The sequence below is a fragment of the Mastomys coucha genome, unplaced genomic scaffold (genome assembly GCF_008632895.1).
Source record: "Mastomys coucha isolate ucsf_1 unplaced genomic scaffold, UCSF_Mcou_1 pScaffold22, whole genome shotgun sequence".
NCBI lineage: Eukaryota > Metazoa > Chordata > Mammalia > Rodentia > Muridae > Mastomys > Mastomys coucha.
The window spans coordinates 31428483-31447675 of record NW_022196905.1 but is presented as its reverse complement, the minus strand read 5'-3'; the positions used below and the strand labels follow the sequence as shown (position 1 = coordinate 31447675).

The following is a 19193-nucleotide window of genomic DNA, read 5'->3' as shown; positions in this document are numbered from 1 at the left end:
ATATATATATATGTATGTATGAAGGTAATCTAAATGTAATCACCAAATAATGGAGGAGACAGAGTCCCAACTGGATATCTCTTATCACCAAATAAAGCTTCCATACCCAAACTGAGTTACCTCTAATTGAGTTGAAGGCCAAATGGGAACACCCATGTTGGTCCTATGGGAACCTCCATACAACCCAGGCTACTCTATTGCACCTTGCCTACACAGAGCCTCCTCACTCCTACGTGCTAGCATCGTTGTACAGAAAGATAATCTGCATGCTACTAAAGGAGAAACATAAACACCAACCTAGCTACAAACCCCTTGGTTGACAATGGAGTCCTGCCTGCAAGATACGTAGTGCAATGGTGGTTCAATGCTTGTGGGAGTAACCAACCAATGTCTGATTTGACTAAAGACCCTCTCCATGTCGGGAACCCATACCTGACACTGCTTGCATGACCAAGAGCCTGAGACTAGATAGCCCACTGTTCTACTAAAAGAATACAGCAATAGCATGACTCCTGATTAGATGGCGCTACACTCATAGTTCGGTGCCTTGCTCAGCCATCATCAGAGAAGCTTCCTCCTGCAGCAGACAGGAACAAGGGACCAGACAACATGCAGAGAGTGAGAGACCTGGGAACACTCAGCCCTAAACGAGATGCTGCCCACCATCAAATCCCTCCCCTTGGGGCTCAGGGAATGCAGTAAAAGAAGAGGCAGAAAGAGTGTAAAAGCCAGAAGGAATGGGGGATACCAGGAGAACAAGGACCTGTAAATCAACAGGATCCATGAAGATATGAACTCCCAGAGGCAGCACGCACAGGGCCTGCATGAGTCTGCACCAGAGAGAGTCCTAAGACTGAAACAGAAGTGCACAAGTGCCCTAATCCCTAACCCTGAAGCTATCTCCAATTGATAATCACTTGCAACAAACTCCTCTTAGGGCAGGCCGAATGCCCAGCAGTTGATAAACAACAGAAAACAAACTCAGCAATGTCTTTGGAGGCTGTCTCATAACATCCTATCAGGGCTGGCTTTTTTGTTTATTTTAAATCTAATCTTTAATTTTCTTTTTTATTTATGTATTTTTGTCTCTTTTTACTCTACATGTCCTTTGCCTATATATTGACTTCCGGTTAAGGGTTCTATGCAGCTGCTGAGTGTGCAAACGAGTGTGCCTCTGTGTCTGGAGCTTTCTTGGGCCTTTGCTTGGGCTCATTTCCTTCTGTTTGCTTTGTTCTATTCCAATGTGTTAGGATTTGTTTATCATATTATATTAATTATATTATATTATATTATATTATATTATATTATATTATATTATATTATTATTATACTCCCTTAGAATCCTGTCTGTTTCTAATGAGAGACAGAAAGGAGACAGATCTGAATGGGAGGGGATGCAGGGAGGAACTAGGAGAAATAGAGGGAGGTGAACCATAAATAGGATGCATTATGTGAAAAACTCTTCCAGTAAGAGGCAGGGAAAAGAAAAAAGAAGTGATGCAGGCTGCCTTTGTCCAGGGGCTGGGAAATGGTACCTGCCTTCTGAGTGGTCGGTGTAAGACCCTCTACTGTAAACTTCTCTCGGGCAACATCAGGAAAGGGCCTACCTCTGCATCCCCAGAGCCCAGCCTGACTGGCAGAGGCTCCACGGCCTATCTGCTGAACAGAGCAGTTTCTGCCTCCAGGAATAGACGCCTACCTCCAAAGTCATGGCTGCTGCACTCAGCCAGCCAATCCTGGCTTCCCTGTCTGCCAGAAAAATCAGTCTGATGAGATCAGTAGGATGCAAACTCATTAAAAGGCAACTCTGAGAAGGCTGTTCTGTAAATCCATCTCCCTAGACACCACGAAGAAAAGACAGTGTGCTGTACATCCATGCCCTGGCCCCCTCCACGGCAGCCACACTGAACTGATGTCTCCACAATGAGGTCCTCAGCTACACACCAGAACAGTCTTCCTTAAGGAGCTCAGATCTTGATCTCTCTGTCTGTCTGTCTGTCTGTCTGTCTATTTCTCTCTCTCTCTCTCTCTTTCTCTCTCTCTCTCTCTCTCTCTCTTTCTCTCTCACCTCACTCACACATAGAGAGAAGAGGAGGAGGAAGAGGGAGGGAGGGAGCGAGGGGGAGGGGGAGAGAGAGACCCTAGTGGCCCTCCATCAACCAGCAAGGAAAGGCTAAGACAATAAAATGGGTCTTTACCCAGAAGTCTCTGTTCCTTCCAGTCTGCCATTCTCACCCCATGTGCAGCCACAGTCCAGATGTTTTGGCCTGGACTCAACAGCCTCCATCATTTAGCCCAAAGCTCAACACCTTCTTTCCAGCAGTGGCACGCTCCCACCAGACCACACACAAACAGTGACACCAGCAACCATACAGCACCTCCTCTACACAGCACAATGCTATGTAGGATACTGTGCCATTATCCTGTTTCCTATAGGAAACAGAAGCTCAGCAAGTTCACATAACCTCAAGATCATAAGACGTCCATGACAGGACCAAGATCACACACTGCTGTCCGTACTGATTCAAAGCCTCTGTCTGCATCTTCCGGGTATATCCTGCTCCTCTAACAGCACACCACTCATAGCCCAGCAGACCCAGCATCCTTGGCCTAGCCAGTGAGCTTCTCTGGATGCCTGCCCTGGTCTGCCACCCCCACGTGGTTGTTCTCAGAGCTCACCTCAGCCTAAGCCTTGCAGCTTTCCAGGCTGGGGCCACTTGTTTGCAGGACTCGCACTCAAAGTGCTCTGAGGGCTACACACCAAAGGGACAAGCTGGAGAGCAATGTGAAGTGTACAAGGCAAGAGCTTTGCACTTCAGGTTCCTGTCTAGACCTCAGTTCCTCGGTTTCTGCAAAACAAGGTTAAAAAGTGACACCTCGCCCGCAGTGCTGCTTTGAGACTAAGCAAGACAGTATAAGCAAGCACAGCAAAGACCATGCGGGCCCAAGGTGCCTTCCCCCACCACACACACTGCCATGATGGTTACCACCAGAGCCTCCCTCCTTCTCCCCCTTCTTCACCACAGGGTCCTACTGCCATGGTACTCTGTCTCCCTCAGGTTGACCTTTGAATTGAAACCTGAAACTTCTAGAATGATGAATGGTGAACTAAAGTGCATCTTTCTTCAGGTTGCCAGGTATTTTGTCCCAACAATGACAAGGCTTGCACAGCACTCGGAAGGCACTTTTTGTGCGTGGGGTGCTGGGGACAAATGGGTGAATGTTGTACATGCTGGGCAAGTGCTCTACTATCAAGCTATGCTCCAAGCCAGCATTCACTCAGTGTGTGTGTGTGTGTGTGTGTGTGTGTGTGTGTGTGTGTGCATGCGTGCATATATGTATACAGCAGCATGTAGAAGCCAGAGGTCACTGGTGTCTTCTGTGTTATGTATATTTTTGTGCAGATGTACATACGTATACACGTGAATGTAGGGGCCCAAGCTCACTGGTATCTTCTATCACTCTCCACTCTATTTTTTGAGACAGGACTTCTCCCTGAAGATGGTGTTCACTTTGACCAGCTAGACTGGCTGACCAGGAGTCCTAGCGATCCTCCTGTCTCCACACCTTCAGCCTTGGGATAACAGATAAACCACCATGCCTGGCTCTTTTATGTGAGTTCAGGGAATCCAAACTTAGGGCCTCAGGCTTGCATGCAAGCACTCTACTGACTGAGTTGTCCCACCAGCCCCTGCAGTGACTTTAAAATCAACCTTCCTAAATTGCCATTCCCAATGCTGGTGTACAGCTCAAAGTCTGATGGTAGTCAGAGAGTATCTGGCCAACTCTAAAACACTCCCAAGACCCTTTGTATAACTTATCTTTCTTTCCCTAAAAGTTTTAAGATTCTTCAATTTTAAAACACACATGCGTGTGCACGCGGGCACACACACACACACACACACACACACGCTGGGCTGTGGTCCCAGCACTTGGGAGGCAGAGGCAGGTGGATTTCTGAGTTTGAGGCCAGCCTGGTCTACAGAGTGAGTTCCAGGATAGCCAGGGCTACATAGAAAAACTGTCTCGAAAAACCAAAAATCAAAACAAACAAAAAAACCTAAGTGTGTGTGTATACTGATGCAGCCAAGCAACATTTCATGAGCTCGCAGGTTAGTTACAGTCTTCATAATATGCACTAAATATTAAGATGAAACAGCTGGTCACTTGAGCCCTAAAATTATACACTTCTCAGACCAAGAGAAGCAGTCAGTCTCTCTAAACAGCACTTAGGAAGCAATGGCCTCAGCGGCAGCTCCCCAAGTCTGGAATCCATACTTGCTTGCACAGAGTCTAGTATGAGGCTTGTACACAGCAGATGATAGGAAGCCACAGAGTGCCAGCCCCATCTTGGTAGCCCACCCAAACTGTGTCTGGTCCCACAGCCCTGCTGCCCGGGTGAGAGGCAGCAGACATGTGCTGAAGGATCTGCATTCGGGCTCCGGCCCTGGGTGCAGAAGAGACACAGATTGAAGTGGAAAGTGGTGGGGGCAGAGATGACCAGCAACTCCACCGATGCACAATGCCTAATCTGCCTGCATTTCAGCGTGCTGCGTATTGTTAATAATTCAGGCACTACACGTCAAAACTGCTTCATGGAAACCCACTAGGGTGTCAGTCTCCATTCAGAGGGGTGGGGGGCTTCCTACAGAGGCAACAGACGGATCCCCCTTCCAAGTCCTCACTTCACAAGCCAAATAGCTGAAAGGGAGCCTTCTGTGCCCTGAGCAATTAGGCAAGGAGTCTGTCAGATGTCTGCAGACTGCAAACGAGCTGGGGGAGGGGTGCGTGTCAGCCTAAAAACAGGGAATGGGGTAGGTTTTCAGAAACTTGATCAGCCACCCAAAGGACACTTGCTCCACTGCACACTGGAGTCACACCCAACCCTGCAGCCTGCCAGTCTGGCATCAATTTCCTTGTTCTCCACCCTACGGCCAAGGCCTCACCCCAGCCAGAATGAACCTTGGACACTGGCAGGCACGTGTGCAGCCATGCCTTTGCACATGCTGGCTCCTTCCTGCTCCATGCGAGAAACTCCCAGTCATCCTCCAAAGGCCCACTCACAGCTCCACAAAACCAACCAGCACAGGCCACACAGGCAGGAGAGAAGCGAGGACCAGCTGGATCAGAACCAGGTTCTAGACAGCCTTCCTTTCCTGTCTAGTGTGTAAAGGAATCCGCAGTCCACCTCGGGTAGCAGGGAGTAGAGCAGTCAGGTGTGAACAAACACACCAGGCCAGTGTGTGATAGGAAAAGTCTCTGGTGGCAGTGTTAGGGACACAGGCTACTAGATCAGGAGCGGTGAAGTCAGATTTGATGTCTCACAATGAAGAGACACAGCCATATCTGGAGAGAAAGCAACCCAACTAAATACCTTCCAGGCACAGCCACCGGCCTCACCACGGCCGCTTTCAGGGGATATTTGCCAGCTACCAGCCCTTGATTTGTTTTTTCACAATGTTCAATCCTTACATTAACTTTAAAGATAGGGACAACAGAACTTGGGGAGGGGGGGGTGGAGGTGGTTCAGTGGGTAAAGTGCTTGCCACCCAAGCATGATGACCTGGATCTGATCCCCAGTACAAATGTAAAAAAAGCCATATGAGCATGGTAGTGCGTGCCTGTAATCTTGGTGCTGGTGAGATGGAGGCAGGAGGGTCCCTGGCACTCGCTGGCCTAACTGGTGAGCTCTGGGCCAAGGAGAGACTCTGTACAAAGGAGGGGGCAGAGGAAGGCTTCCACGGCTGTTCCCTGCCCTCCACTTGTGTATGCACATGTACACACACACACACACATGCGCGCACACCTTAGAAAATAAAGAACTATTCTTAACCATTCTGAGACATTTACAATTTGTAGCAGGTAAAAGAACCTGTCCAAAGGCACACAGCTAGGGAATGTGACTGATGCAGACTTGGCTTATAGGAGGGAATCAAACACTAGTTAGATTTGCTAGCCACTGACTAAAACGTACAGGGATCGTCTGTGGAATGTGAGGCCATTAAACTAGAGCTCAGTTTCTCCGATTCTGATCTGTCACCCTGCCTTTCCGATACCTGGTGTGCATGTTACAGTGCAGCTGCTAACTGTTATGAATCGTAATGTAAACATCTGTGTTTTCTGAAGGTCTTAGACAACCTCTGTGGTCATTCAACTCCAAAGGGGTCTCAACCCACAGGTTGAGAACCACTGTGCTAAGGGTTAAACCAGGGCTTTGTGCATACTAAGGTAGTAGTGCTCTGCCTCTGAGCCACACCTTCATCTCACAATCTAGACTTCTGCACATTGGCTTTCCTGCACATTAACATCATAGACTGTTACCAGGAAGAGAACTTCACTGCCTTGGAGAGTCAGCTCTGTGAGCAGCACTGACCACGGCAAGGTTTCCAGTGCTTGGTACAGAGACGCTTAGGAACTTCGCATCTGGGTGCACCCATCAACCTACAAACTATTTGATGGGATCCACTGGTGTTCCATGTGCCCAGCATAGGGCCAGGCAAGCACAAAGCCTTCTGTTCTAGTTTGTTGCTATTGCTATGACAAGCACCATGACCAAAAGCAGCTTGGGGAAGAAAGACTCTATTGGGCTTACACCTCCCAATCACAGTCCATCATAAAGAGAAGCCAAGGTAGGAACCTAGAGGCACGAACTGAAGCAGAGGCCATGTGAAAACACTGCTTGCTTGCCTGCACTTCAAAGCTTGCTCAGGTGCCTTTCTTTCTTTCTGTTTCTTTTCTTTTCTTTTCTTTCTTTTTCTTGTTTGTTTTTGTTTTGTTTTGTTTTGTTTTTCTTTTTTTTGGTTTGAGACAGGGTTTCTCTGTGTAGCTCTGGCTATCCTGGAACTCACTCTGTAGACCAGGCTGGCCTCGAACTCAGAAATCTGCCTGCCTCTGCCTCCCAAGTGCTGGGATTAAAGGCGTGCGCCACCACTGCCAGGCTCAGCTGCCTTTCTTATCCAACCCAGGACCCATGGATGGTGGCATTACCCACAGTGAGCTGGGCCCTTCCACATCCATTACTAATCAAGAAAAAGCTCCCATGGGCCAATCTGATAGAAGCAATTCCTCAATGAGGTTCTCTCTTTCCAGACCTGACTAGGTTTACACCCAGTTGACAAACACACTAACCAGCATACCTGACCTCAGAAATGATCTGCAGCAAGCAAGCACAAGCATGTCCCGTGCGACCTCACCATGCCATCGTTCCCTGTGGAACCCTTATGCGATCTGATAGGCTGTGACCACCACATCACCACCAGCATCTTCTCCTCTTACCATTGGCACAATCCCGGTGCCTGCCCATGGATGGCGTCTTTGACGTGGTGACCTAACGGAGTTCAGAATTCTAATGAAACTGGGATCCCGATGCCTGCACAGCTATCAGGCTGCTGCACACTCCCTTCTAACATTTGCAATTATAAACCTGACAGCACCTGTGAAGCTTCCCGCCTCTGCCCAGCTCGCCCTGGTGATTGCAGGAGCGCCTGCTCAGGTAAGACTCAATCGTGCATCTGAAGCAAACACAAGTCTCTCCTCATGCTTCCAGAGGAGCTACCAACTGTGGCAACTCCTAGGAGTCCTGCACTCTGTCCTTCCTTGGAGGCCAAAGTCCTTCTGAGCTCCACCCTGGGCCTATCCTCCAATGTCTAGCTTTGGGAAGCCTTGACTCCTGTATTGGTTTTGACCTGTAATACCTGTTGGACCTGCTGTGACTATCTGATGGCTCACACTCTTGGCTAATGACTACAACTCCATATTCGGACATTAGTTCCATAGCTATAGAGCCAAGTACTCTCTGAAATGGAGTGAGATGAAGGCTAGGTGAGGAATCTTGCCTATGCCCAAGATCCTTCACTGTCCTCACCTTCTCTGGAGGCAAGGGAACAGGTCACCAAAGTAAGCAAGAGCCAAGCACTGGGGTCTGGAGTTCCAATTCAGCCATCTTCCCCAGGAGCCTTAAATACACCAGCCTCAGCTGCCTCCGTGGTCTCTGCTACTCAGCAGTGAGATTCACCTCTCCCTAAAGCATCATTCTCAAAACATCACCACAGGTATCTGAAGACTGCTATGCTGCAACAAGCTGGGTGTAATCACACTCTTCCTGTGGATACCTTAAAGAGCAAAGCTAGGGATACATCCTCAGATCCAGAGAGGTTACTGGCTATACTCCATGGTTTTCAGGGTGGAGATGTAGCAGGAGACAAGGCTCCCAGGTGTAGCCCTAACTACTTTACTGCTCTGCCTCCCTCTTCTGCATACAGGAAGACAGGGCAGAGAGACCATCCCCAGCAAACCCCACACCCATGTTTGCCTGACATGATGCCTCAGGCTCCCTACCAGCAGTCAAAGCTTAGACACAAAGAACTAGAAAGGTGAAAATAGAGCAGAGATAGCATGGGACGTCTACCTGCATACATCCTTCAAGCAAGGCTTCCGAGTGAGCTTCGTGAGACAGGCTGTCACACAGAGTGCACACGCTGACTTCTGGGAGTTGACTGTCAACTTGACAAAACCTAGCATCACCTTGAAGACAAATCTCTGGGCATGTCAGTGAGGGGGTTTCTAGACTGAGTTAGGGAAGACCCGTGTAGGCGGCACCATTTAATGGGTTTGGGGTCCTGGGGTGAATTAAAGGGAAAAGGAAGTTGAACATAAACATTCTTTCTGCTTCCAGACCACAGGAGCCATACGACAAGCTACATCATGCTCCTGCCTCTGTGATTCTCTTGCCATGGTGGACTGTACCCTCAAACTGTGAGCCAGAATAAACCCTTCGTTCCACAGTAATGAAGGAGCCATGGAAAGGAGAATGCTCAGAAGGTACGAGGCTCCCAAAAAAAAGGCAAAGAAAGACAAGAGAACTGAGCTAATGCTGAGAGAGGAGGGAAAGGGAAGCAGAAGTATGAAGATCAAGAGGTCAGGGCTCAGCATTTTCTCAGGGTCTTTGAGGCCTAAGTCAAAAGGAACTGCAAGCCAACCACACCAAGCCTGGAGGAATACTCAGTAAAGCTATTGTCTCATAGTATAGATGCATATATGAACTGGATTCGACAGGATTTTCCCCCAAATTCATGTCCTTCCAGTTGGAATGTGACCTCGTCTGGAACCTAGACCACTGAGATGTCGCTGGTTAAGGTAAGACATGTTGATCTGGGGCTGGCATCCAGAGTGATTTCTGTTCTTCCAAGGAGAAACCCAGGGTTGGGCATAGAGGACTCCGAGAGTGAACTGAGACCCCCACAAGCCAAAGAACTGGAAGGGCTGCTACCACTGCTGGTCACTGGAGGAAGAGGGGTCCTCCCCAAACACTGTAAGTGAGCAGCGCCCCCCTAGACTCTGACCTTGACTTTGGGTCTCTAGAAACATAAGGAACTGTAGCTATGTTTTAAGATACCTAGTTTGTGGGAATTTGTTACAGCATCATAGAACCTTGTGTGTGTGTGTGTGTGTGTGTGTGTGTGTGTGTGTGTGTGTGTGTGTGTGTATACACATGCACATGCATGTGTGTGTTCATATGTACATATGTATATGTGTACATGCACGTGCACAAAATTTATTTTCAAGTGACTTTTTATAAGGTCGAGCTCCTGTCCTGAACTTTACCAGTCTGGAGCAGGCCAAGCACATGGTCCCCTAACCATCTGCAGATACAGGTTCAGAATCACACATCCTGGGGAGGGGGTGCAGAGGAGACAGACGTGCAAAGAGAGGCAGCAGGGTTCAGGGTACAGTAGGAGGCAGTGCTCGGAGGCTGCTGAGAACCACAATTGGAAAGGCAGACAGCAGAGCAACTCAGCTGGCCACCGGCCAGACCTTAACGGAAAGGCCAGGCAGACTACCTAGACTGACCGCTTCTAACTCAAGCAAGAGGGCAGCTATACCTCCTTCAAAGCTCCAACCCCAGGAAGCCCTCCCAGGACTGTGCTGAGCTTCAGACCCACGGGCCCACCACCAACTGGCACTTCTTGCCAATGAACAGCTTCCCAGTAGCAAATACGGCCATGTAGTCGATAATGAAAATGTGACCAATGCCAGGCGACATGCACAGTGGTCCCCTGAGCTCCCACCTCCAGATACTGCTGCAGCTGCCTCGTCTGTGGAAGTACTCTATGGTGTTCTCCCCTAACTGTGCATCGTGCCTGAGTATGTTATGCGGTACATGACTCTCCTTTATTTTTTTCCACTTCCTAGATGAACAAACTCAAGGGAGGCTTACTATGCCAGCAGAACTAACACCGCCCCCACAGGACAGTGATAAAAGTGGTTGCCTTACAGGTTCCTCTGACTGCAAAGAGCTTACCCACCACCGGCAAGAGGGGAGATTGTGACTAGGCATCTCACTGAGACCTGTGCCACCATAGGTGGGTGTCACAACCAGGCTGGGAGAGTGCCATCTTCGCTCCACCCTCTTTACCTCCATCCTCACCATCACCATCACCATCACCATCACCATCACCATCACCATCACCATCACCATCAGCACCTGTACTTCAGTTGTGGCTGAAGCAAAACACTACTACCAGGCCTGGGCAATGGCTGAGCAGGTAAAGCCATATGCTATGCAAGTCTGGAGAAACAAGTTTCATCCCTGGAACCCATGTAAATGTAGAAGAAGAAAACTGACTCCACAAAGTTGTCCTCTGACCTCCACCGTGTGTCCTGGTACATGTTCCACTCCCTCCACACAAGAAACCCACCACCATTCAGGTCATGCCAGCATGTAAGAGGTGGAGGCAGGAGGATGGTGACCTTCTGCAGAGCCTGCTATGACACAGCCATTCAGGAATCCTTCATATGGAAGGTCTGGAGCAGGAGGGCAGGATCCTCACACGTAAATTGTGCTGATTCACCCAACCAGCAGGCCTGGAGGGCAGATTCAGACTTCTCTCACCCCAAGACTCCAACTGTATCCCCAGGACAGACTGGGAAGTCAGAGCTCATCTGATGACTGCGTCACAAGTCCTGAGTTTACAAAGTCACTGACCGGCTCTGTCTTTGCCTCTATTAAGTCATGATGCTTATCCGGAATGTTCTTGCAAAGCTGTGCAGGCATTCAATAGCTGGACAGCACTGGAATTTATCATTAGCAAACAACAACAGAAAAGAAGATACTGCACTGCTAGCCACGGCTCCCAGAGGGCCATAATCACACACAAACATGTGTATACGTATGTCACCACAAGTCCCAGTTCCTGCGTCTCAAAGGCAAGCTCTTAAAAAACACTGCCGTGTCTCTGCTCTCTACAGCCTCAAGGCTAGAGTGCTCCATGTCATCTACTCTCACCATGGTGGTGGGGTGGGAGACATTTTGGAAAGTTGATCAGAGCGAAGGCCACTGTTGAATCTACTGGCTGGAAAGCCTGCCCCCAACTGCATTTCCTATCAACCTTTCCTTTTCCTCTAGGGGCAGTGACCTGTCTCTTCACACTGAATTAACGACCTGCACTTGACTAATATGCCCCAATTAAAGAAAACAGCATCCCCCATGAGGAAGAATGGACCAAGAAAGGGCACGGACCAGGCCCACAAATAATCCCAGGTTGCTCCGGCCCTGGTGTGGGCCCCTTTCCATCATGTCAGAGGTCACCTGTTCTGAGCTCTGGGGAGGAGAAAGGTCCTGCCTGGCCCATCCATCAGTAGCATCCTGCCAGCCCAGCCCACACATATAGCTAATGTCAGGGCGTAGGAGCTCCTGGATGGCCAAGCTTCCCAAAGTGACTTCTTGTGCCCTCTGTCCCTGGGGCTCAGGGCTCTACAATGTGTTCCAGAGGGCTAGAAGAGGTATGTGAGGAGAAAGCCACCCTTCTGGAGGACTCTGCTCCAGTGGCTCACACCCACCCAGGTGACCTCCTAAACCCTCCACTTACCCCTCCCCCACCCCACCTCATCCTGCCCCATCTCACCCTATTGCCTTTCCCCAGCCCACCCAGCTCCACAGTATAGAGGGAATGAAGACAGCTGCTGCTCCTGGCACTTAAGAATCAGCAGGTAAGGGGGCTCACAATGACTGCATGGGGTTCAGGTTCTGGACTCCCTAGAAGAGGCAAATTTTCACCTAGTCTCCTGAGAGGTTCACCAGGGTCACAGGGACAAATGACAGAAAGAAGAAACCCAGGCCCCACACCATTTGAGATGAACTTGCATGTCTGCATATTCCTCAAGTCTAGGAAGGTCCCACTCAGCACAGGCTCCCCACAGGGATGGGCCTGGGACAAAGGGAAGGCAGCCCATTCGTTTAATGCTCTGTTTGAATAACTGCAGCAACAAAAAATACTTTAGTGTATTCCTCTAAATTTTAGTTTAAATTGTATGTGTATGTATATGAATACATACACACACTATTGTATATATACATACCACATATATGTGTATATATAGATATATCATATATACACAAACCTTAAACACAATAATAATAAAATACATTTTTTAATAATTGTAAAAACAGCAGAGTAGAATATGGCTGTCCAACCCAAGAGTGGTGGTCACTGCTCACAACCCTGGGGCTTAGAAAGGGTTGAGCTTTTTGGCCACAGCTCAGGCTACTTCACAGAGCCAGGCTGAAGACAGGAGGATGGGGCATCTTTCCTGAGACCCTGGGCTGGAAGATGTGAGGTCAGAGTTCACTCAGCTATCAAGGAGGAGTTTGAGGGTACTGCTGTGTAATTCCCAGAGCACCACCTGAGCAAAGCCAACATCATGGCCTCCAAGGGGAAGAATGGCCATATACACACGCACATACACAACACCACTCCAAGGAGGGGATTACAGCTGCCATAGTTGCAAAGACTCATAACGCAATGGAGTGTATGAAGGAATCAGCCTCCTATGATACGCAGCTGAGTGTAAGGTGGACCTGTTTGTATAGTCTATGTGAAGTCACTGCCTGGTGTGAGACTCTAGACCTGATGATCATTCAGGAGCAAAGTGGGGAACACAAAGTGAGAAGGGTATAACCAAGTACATGGAGAAGTGCAAAGTTTCAGAGGATAATAAGATCTGTGTTTAACACGACAGCAAGCAGGGGTAGGACAAGGCTGCAGCTATCCCTAAAGTCAACATCATGAAATTCAGGGATGGGCTGCTCCTGTGGTGCTATGGAGAAGGTTGCTAACTTGCACCCTAAAATCAAGTGTGGGGTAATAGTCACAGACTACTGCACTGAATACCACATGATCCTTATCAGCTTGATGTGTGCAGGATACCCAACCCTTATGGGAATGTTACTGACAGCCTGCCTTGGTGGGGTAGCTGAGGTGGTCCCTGGTGAGAGCTATGGGGCAGAATGCAGTTTTTGAGATAAGGACCCTACCCTGCACCAGTTTCCCCAGGCAGTGAACAGGAATACAGCTAATCCCACAGGCACATTGCTGCCAGCATCCAACCTGCTCCTGAGCATCACTCAGTTGTGGCTGTAGACACAGTGAGGAAGGTGGTTCAGAGCTGGGGAGGGGCGGCCTCCAGACGCAGGCAGCTACAGCTCCATAACTGACCTCACCAAATTTGTCATCACCCATCTCCACCCCATGGTGCCTGGAGCCCTTTACTCTCTCCAACATGCTATGTACATATCCTTTCAGTTCAGTGGACCAGGGAAGAGAACTCTGACCCTCCAGACAGCAACTGCTTTTCTAGGCAGAGACTTTGGCTGTAGTAGGGGTGGCTTCCTTAGCAAATTGTGCTGGCTGGTAGGTTTGGGGAATAAGACCTAGGACACAGGATGATGTCATTTTTTCCCCATGGGTTGGAGCCACTTGTTATGATGTCACTAAAGCTGCCATTGCTGCTGTATGTAAGTCCTGCCCAGACCCGTGTGAAATATTCAATATGCACGTGTTACCAAAAACACTAGAGGAAAATGAAAATCTGAAAGGAGAGGTCCAGCACAGACATTCTAAAAATGGTGCCACCCCTACAGAGGGAGAGAAAGTCAGATGCTCCTGCCTTCATGCCAGTGCTGGCCCCCAAGGGATCAACTAGAAAGGAATGTGGATGATAGCTCTTCAAATAGTCAATGTCTTAGAGACATGAAGGGAAGACCACACGAGGGAGCAGGGGACACAGCAGCCATGGGTCTAGGATATTTCTGCTTCCAAGGACATTGATAAACTTCAAAAGCTACAAAGAATTTTCTAGAACAGTAAATGAACTTCCCCTCCCTACATCTGGAGGCCCAAGCTGCCCCCATTTCTCCACAGCTGCTTCCCCTAGCTATGAAGATGCATTTCTGCGCAGAATGCCTATTTTTATGAATCTCTTTTAAGTCACAGACATGTGACTTCCCATCCTGAACACTGTGACTTTGATCTTAAGACCAAAGATGATATAAAATCACAAAACAGTCATCCCCCCATGTCAGTGGGCTCCACATCTGTGAGTTCAGCCAACCATGGATGAGAAATATTTTTAATTGCATCCACACTGACACATATAAACTTTCCTTTTTCCTTGTTGAAAAGAAAACAAAACAAAACAAAAATAAAAACAGGGTCAGAGCAAGAGTTTTGCACAGGCTTCCACAACATCAAATGTCACCCAAAACAAGAGACAATTAAAAGGCTCATAGGGGATGTCCATGGGTTTCATCAAACACATCTCCATTTGGAGAATTGTAAGGTTTCAGTACCTGGTGAAACTGGTCCCCTGAAGACACTGAAGGGCAGCCATGACAATGACAATTACCAATGCTATAAGCCCCTCCATTAAAAATAAATACACTTGTCACCACCCAAATGTCACAACAATGTCCTACCCAGCATCAGAGCAGTTGTACAGAGAGTACAGTCCATCTGTCAGTGCTACCCCCCTAGCCACAAACTCCCCCAGAATAGCTAAATGGACACACAGAATATAATGACATGTGGAGAACAGCCAGTACCATCAGGTGACATGTGGCCTTTGATAAATGAGGAGCAGCATAACACCAAGCTCCTGGCTAACATCAGCTTCCGTGGCCAACAAATGAGAAGCCATGAGCCTTTAGGCAGGTAGTCCTCTATCCCTGGGATGTGGATGCATGGCTCAGAGCAGGCCCTAGCACAGAAGAGCCAGGAACTTGGCTACACATCTCTCAACCATCTGGGTTAGCATGGAAGGTTCACACTGCTGCTACAGGCCTCAGTTTCCACTTCTGCAAAGCATTAGAACTTGCTCACACCCTCTTAGAGAACAGCTAAACCCACTCTCTGGACTAGTAAGATGATGCACCAGGTAAAAGCATCTGCCTCACAAGCCCGAGAAACTGAGTTCAACTTCTGGAACCCACTGGAGGAGATGAACCAACTCCCAAATATCCTCTGACTTCCACATTTGTGCAGTGGCACAGGTGCTTACTCACATGGACCCATTGCTCTCCAACCTACACACACACACACACACACACACACACACACACTCACATGCACACAGAGATATACATACACATGCACACACATTCACATGCACATACACGCACACCCATACATGTAATAAAATAAATGTGCTTCCAGTTCACCTCTAGACACTCTCAAAAGAGGCCTTCCTACTCATCCCTCTGTCTCTCTTCCTGGGTCCAGAGTGCGCTCAACTAGACCTTGACACCCAGCCAGGTGGCTGCAGTGTTTTTTGTCACCCTGCTCCACTATTCTCGTCACTTCTTCCCACAATTGCATCCAGGCGGCGACCTGTCCCCTGGACCACTGGGAACCACATTGAGTTCTGACCCAGTGTTCCCTGACCTAGTCAGGGAACACTGTCTCTGTGCATCAGAAAACAGATACAGTCACTCACTGTGCCTGGCTCGCCTACTTCCCTGAGGATAGAACCAAATTCCATGGCCTGGAGAAGGAACTCCTCGCTTGGCCCCTATTACATGTCCTCTTAAACTGTCTTCAGATGTTAAAGTAAGCAAGATCTGGACAGCAACACCAACAGGTAGGGCACTTGTTGTTCTGCAAAGGACTCCTGAGGCCAGGAAGGCTCAGAGAGACAGAGGTACTTGTCCAAAGTCACATAGGTCATATGTGATTAAGCCATGGCACAAACATGTGAGCCCCAGAGCAAGCACCCTGGCACCATAGTCCCCTTAGTAGAGCCACTGGCAAGTTGCTATTGCTCAAGTAAAATAACTCCCCACCCATACTCATACATGCAACCATAATTAAATGAACATGGAGAGAGAGAAAGAGAGAGAAGAGGTCCAGTGAGAGGAGAAGGGGATGAGAGTGTAGAGGAGGAACAAGCTCCAAGTACATTTTATAGATGGATGTGTGAAATTATAAAAGAATAGGAGGCCCATATGCAAACCCACACAGCTACAGCCATCTGATTTTTAGAAAAGATGCCAAAAAATACAAATTGGAGAAGAACCATCTTCAACCAATGGTGCTGGGAAAACTGGACATCCACATGCAGAAAAATTACACTTAGGTCCCTGTCTCCAACCTTGTACAAAATCAGCCCCAAATGGATCAGAGACTTTACTATGAAACTTGAAACACTAAAAGGAACAAAGGGGAAAATCAGAGAATATACTTCAAGATTCGGCTGGAGAGACGGCTCAGTGGTTAAGAGCACTGACTGCTCTTCCAGAGGAGATGAGCTCAGTGCCAAGCACCACCATGGTGGCTCACAGCCATCTGTAACTCCAGTCCAGGGGATCCGATGTCCTCTTCTAGTCTCCTGGAGCACCCAAGTGGGGCACAGACACTAGCAGGCAAACACCCACACAGAAAAATATTTTTCATTAAGAAAAGATTAGACCTAGGTAAGGACTTTCTGAATGTGATTCTAGTTGTCAGGAAATGAGGCCAATAGCTAACCAAGGGGATCTCATGAAATTCAGAAGCTTCAGCTCAATTCAGAAGAAACCACCAAGGAGGAGGCAGCTGACAATGGGAGAAAATCTTTGCTAGCTAAACATCTGACAAAGTACTGAGATCTAGAATATACAGAGAACTCCAAACTGAACAGAAACTAAACAACCCAATCAATAACAGGCTGATGAAGTGAACAGATGGTTCTCAGAAGGTGTACAAAGGACTGATAAACAAAAACAAAACAAACAAGTAAAAAAAAAACTGTTCACCCTCACCAGCCACCAAAGAAATGCACATCCAAACTCCACTGAAATTCCATCCTACCCCAGGGAGAATGGTAGTCACTAAGAAAACACACACACACACACACACACACACACACACACGATGGAGAAGGGAGCTGGGTACTGTGTAACCCTGGGGACCTCAGTCTGGATACCTAGCACCCACATAAAAAGCTGGGCATGGCCACATATGCCCCTTAACCTCAGTGCTGTGGAAAGTAGAGACAGGAAGATAGCTTGGGTTAGCTGGCTGCCAGCCTAGCTCTAGGTTCAGTGAGTGATGGAGCAAGACACCAGATGTCCTCCCCAGTCCTACACACACACACACAGAGAGAGAGAGAGAGAGCGAGAGAGAGAGAACACAACAAATATTGTCAAGGGTATGGACAAAATTGAATCCTTACACATGGCTGGTGGGAATGTAAACTAGTCCAAGCCATGGTGGAAATCAGTTCCTCAAAAAACTCAAACTATGTTTAACATATAATCCATATACCACTCCTGGTATTTATTCAAAGAAACCCCTCAGCAGGCCACAGAGATTCTTACACACCCATGTCTACTATAGCAGTTCACAACAGCCTAAGTGTCCACCAATGCAGGGACGGGTTTTAAGATGTGTCTATCTACACAAACATAGAATTTCTTTCAGTCACAGAGAGCAAATGTATGTCATTTGCAGGGAAATGGGTGCACATGGGCATGATCACATTAAGCCAATTAAACCAGTCTCAGAACAAGAAGTTATCTTTCTCATTTGAAGTGCATAGACTTTGCATGGTACCTAAAGTCACAGACGTATACAGGACATCAAAGTAGAACTGAAACTGCTTAGAGGCAAAGAAGACTAGCAAGAGGGGGAAGAAAAGGAAGGGAGAGTGGAAGGTGTGCTGAACATACAGTATCTACTTGTATGACAGTGTCTTTATAGGACATGGAACCATGTACATTGAATACACAATGAAATAATTTTCAAGTATGTATTCAGCAACAACAAAAAAGTGCCACCTTGAGCCAGGCAGTGCACACTTTTAATCCCAGCACTTGGGAGGCAGAGGCAGGTGGATTTCTGAGTTCAAGGTCAGCCTGGTCTACAGAGTGAGTTCCAGGAGAGCCATGGGTATACAGAGAAACCCTGTCTCGGGGGGGGGGGGGGGGGGGGGGAGGGGAGGTGCAACCTCTCTAAGTGTGAGCCCCAGAAAGCATCAAACAAAAACAACAGAGGGAGCCCAGGTTGATGTGGGTTGCTTTTCCTCTTTGCAACGTTATGAATAATTCTATCATTCTGAACCTTCACAGTGCACTATAGCTTGAAGGTAAGATACACACGTGCTGTTTTGGGAAGTTGTGAAATCACCGGAGGTGGGACCTAACCAGAGGAAGTGGGTCCTCCAAGAGCTCTCAGCGTCCTGAGGGTCCGAGGGCAGTTACTTCACACTCACAGAGCAGCACCTCCATGCCTTCCCCGCCATGATGGACTACAGCCTTTTAAACCAGGGGTCAAAATGAACCCATCCTCCCTTGAGATGTTCCCATGAGGTCTGCAGGCCCAGTGTTGAGAAATAGCTGACGCTGTGTGCCTAGAAGCCTAGATGGTCAGGAGCCCCAGGTACCCCATTCATTCAGATGGGCCATGCACTGAAATGGGGAGGGCGGAAGGGGGAGAGGAGTGAGGGGAGAGTGTTTGATCCCAGCCGAGGACTCACCCAGCAAGGTCAGCTCTGGACGAGCGGCCTCCTCTGTGCCCTGGCAGATGGACACTGCCCCAGCACACCTCCCTGAGCACACATGCAGCCAGCTACCAGGGTGTGGCTCTCTGCCACACCTGCAGAAGACTGCCCTCAGCACAGGCTTTCCCCACTTAAAGGAACAGGAGCTTTAAGAAATGCCTTGAGGTTAAAGTCACACAGTGGTCACCACTGGGTCTCTCAAGGCCACTACCCTCTGGGAAGTAGATGTGCCCCGCCTCCCACCCCAAGCAGGGCAGAGACCCATGGTAGTGTGTCACGAAGTTTGCAGACTGACCACAGAGTCAGTTTTAGAAAGCCTTAACAAAATGGAGACAGGAATTCTTGAAGGGATGAACCTCCAACATTACATACCTCACCAAAAA

General features: G+C 48.4%; 1 protein-coding gene across 4 annotated transcripts in view; it reads right to left on the bottom strand.

Annotated features, from left to right (window-relative positions):
- Jakmip1 (janus kinase and microtubule interacting protein 1) overlaps positions 1-19193 on the bottom strand; it is a 122950-nt gene that overhangs the window by 81124 nt on the left and 22633 nt on the right. The window contains exon 1 of one of the 4 annotated variants that reach the window (XM_031341905.1): positions 18787-18901. The exons of the other annotated variants lie outside the window; for them this stretch is intronic. The gene's annotated coding sequence lies outside the window, so the exon portion shown is untranslated. Of the gene's footprint in view, positions 1-18786; positions 18902-19193 lie in introns of those variants that run through there. 4 annotated transcript variants of the gene reach the window in all.